We start from the raw sequence: 3,452 nt of genomic DNA on the forward strand, positions 1-3,452 counted from the left end.
TGATTTTGAAATGAGATATTAGCCCATGGTATGGTATGGTTGATAATATCAATGGTTCAAATATTGTTATATTTTATGTTTGTTGTAAGCATTAAAATTTGTATGTGCTTATTAATTAAATTTAAATATGATTATAAAATCATTATTTTAAATCATAAGTTTAAATGAAATTAATCTTAACTTATAACTACTTATATATTTTAATGTGATATGTATATTATCATTTACTTTTATCTAAAAAATTATTTGCAATTTTATTAATAAAAACAAAATTACAATATACCAAATTGAATTTTATTATTTTTAATACTTTTACCATTATACTGATACTACAACATCTCTTTATATTAGCTTTATATTACTTTTAATCTTTTATTATTATTTAGTTGTACCTAAACGTAAATGTTTACAATTTTTTTATAAATTCAATATATCAACCCGACATGTAAAAATGCTAACAAACTTTCTTACATTATACCTACAAATCTCCCCTATACTACACTATAAAGCATGTCTCGGCGAAATAAATAATTTAAAACCAACCTAGATCCATATTACGAAACACTAATAGGGATCAAATATCTTTTCACTTTAAAAGAGGTACGACTCAAGAGATTTGATCTCCCCTATACTACACTATAAAGCATGTCTCGGCGAAATAAATAATTTAAAACCAACCTAGATCTGTTGGAAATAATACTGAGAGGGGGGGGGGGGGGGGGGGGGGGTGAATCAGTATTATCAAATCAGATACTTTTCAATTTCATACCCAGATTCATATACGCGGCTTCAGTTCAGTATACCAACGTATATACGCGACTGTGTTAAATGCAACTAGCGTATGTGCAGTAATCTTATGATTCAGTTAGCTTATCTTCAATAAATTCATCAGAACATTATTAACCATAATACCAGTAATCAGGTGCAGTAAAAACAGAACAGATCATCACACATAAGAAGCACACATGAACACAAGATATAAGGTGGAAACCCAATGTGGGTGAAAACCACCTGCTGCAATTCGTCTCTTTCCTCCTTTAAGAAACTTCTTTTGCAATGTACTGGTGCAGTCCTTTACCAGCACGTAGGCTTCAACCTGCAGAGGGCTACAACCCTCTTAGCTCTTGTACTAGCTAATATACTAGTACGTAGGTGCTGACCTACAGAAGGCTACAACCTTCTTTTCTTCAGGGACCATGTTTCATTAATTTTCAGACTGGATCCATGAGAACAAAACAATCACTGCTGCAATACAATCATCAACTTATACTTGCATCATAAATCTCTGAATCACCCAATACTGAATCACTGAAACCCTGTTATCAAAACACAGAACACAAACGAGAGCCCAGAACTCTGCAACAACCACTGGAATGAACACCAACCTGAAATACCAAATCTCATAATGCATACGCTACTTGACTATATCAAAACCGCGTGTATACGCGCTCTCACCAGAGACAACCCGCGTACAGATCTAAAGATAATTACTTATACCTTAGCTGTGAGATCCAACCTTAGCCAAGCATCACAAACAGATAACCAGCAATACTAGATCTTCCCACTTCTTCAGACATCCATGCCTTTCTCATTCTCCTTTGCTTAATGATCTTCTCCTTGTATAGGTTAGGCTTCTTTCAATACCATGGTCCAAAACCATAATAAATCAATACCAAGAGCCTAATACTTGTGTTCAACACACTTGTCGAGATACCATGGTCCAAACCATAGGTTCAAATACTGAGGACTAACTACCACGGACCAAGTCATAAGTTTTCCCACCTGTACACGCTTTTCCTTGCGTGAAAGTGCGTGTATACGCATACGCGTCTTCGGCACGTCCTACCCGCGTGTATACGTTGATTTGTCACAATGAACCTGCGTATACTAGATCTGCCATCTGATTAAGTTGCCATCACCTGAATCATGCTTCTGAGTGAGTTGCCATCAAGGACAACACTTGTATCATAATGCCAACAATCTCCCCCTTTGGACTTGATGGCAACCACCACACCAAGTCACTCTCCCCCTTTGACATCAAGGGCAAAGGGCGGACCAAGATATTCTCTTCTTGATCTCCATCTGCTGTCGATACTCCCCTTGAGTACCTGCTGGAATCTCTGATTGAGCTCCCCCTTTGTACATGCCAAGATGTACCAATCCGTCCATGCTCCCCCTGAGCACATGCCAGTTCTAAGAACAGCAATTCATTCAAGGCCACGACTATCATTCATTATATATGATCTGCACCATAAGCATCAGCATCCAAACCTGCAATACCATTCCTTTGATCAAACAGCAAGATGTATCATTTAGCTTCATAGACTTTATCCACAACTGCTAACCATAATGCCAACAATGCATTATTTGAAGTATATGCTCCCCCTGAGCCTGAGCCAACCATGACCGAACCATTTCCTGGGTCTGTTCTGCTGCCCTTTCTTCTGATCTCCATATACGCGACTCTGCAGCCTGAAACTCGCGTATATACGCGACTTATCTTCATTATATCAGCGTATGCAAGATGGAATACTGAATTTCTTCACTTTCAGATTCCCCTGTGTCTGTTATGTCAGCTAACTGAGTTATGTCACACCTTTCTGTCTCTAATTCTGTCTTCTTCTTCAATTCCTGGAACTGTGATGATGTATGGTCCTCTTGTTTTTAATTTCGAAATTTGCTCCTACATTCCCTTGCTTTATGTCCAAGTTTGTTGCATGTATAACATCTTACATATTTCATGTTCCTTCTATTGCAATCAATTGCTTTGTGTCCATATGCATTGCAGGCAAAGCAATATCCTCTGAAATACCTGGGATGCGACGATATTTTGTTATGGTCTTGAACCATTCTACTTCTACATCTGGCTGCAACATGTCCAAGATTATGACATTCATAACATTCAACATTATTCAGTGGAGGAAACTTCCATAGTTAGGAGTAAAGGATTTTCCTTTAGGAATTTCTTTCCTTGGTTGTTCCTTGTTGAGCATTTCAGATTTCTCATTAGAGTTTCTTTCCTCACCTTGTGAGCTAGATTCACCTTCAACGGATTCATAAAAACCAAGGCCACTTTTGATAAAAGGGGATCTTTGACTACCAAGAATGTCATCCAAAATCTTAGTACTATCTTGAAATCGCAGCAATTTATCCTTTTCTTCTAATTTACCTTTTAAGATATTTACCTCAACCTGATGTTGTTCTTCCTTTTCCAGATACTGATTCCTTAGGTCTTCTTCAGCGTTTCTTCCTTCTTCCACTTGTTGCTTTAATTTGATCACTTCATGTTCTTGATCTTCAAGAGCTTGTCTATTCTGCTCTCTTGATTTTCCAAGATCTTCTTTTAGAGAGAGGATCTCTGATTCAAGTCTCTGAATTGTTATGCTCTGATCATTTACTATATCCTGCAATTTCTCCCTTACCCTGGTTACTGTCTCCAATTGTTCGTTTAA

Source organism: Pinus tabuliformis, chromosome 4_2 (assembly GCF_031772625.1).
Source record: "Pinus tabuliformis cultivar Carrire ecotype Pingquan chromosome 4_2, CPIR1, whole genome shotgun sequence".
Classification (NCBI taxonomy): Eukaryota; Viridiplantae; Streptophyta; class Pinopsida; order Pinales; family Pinaceae; genus Pinus; species Pinus tabuliformis.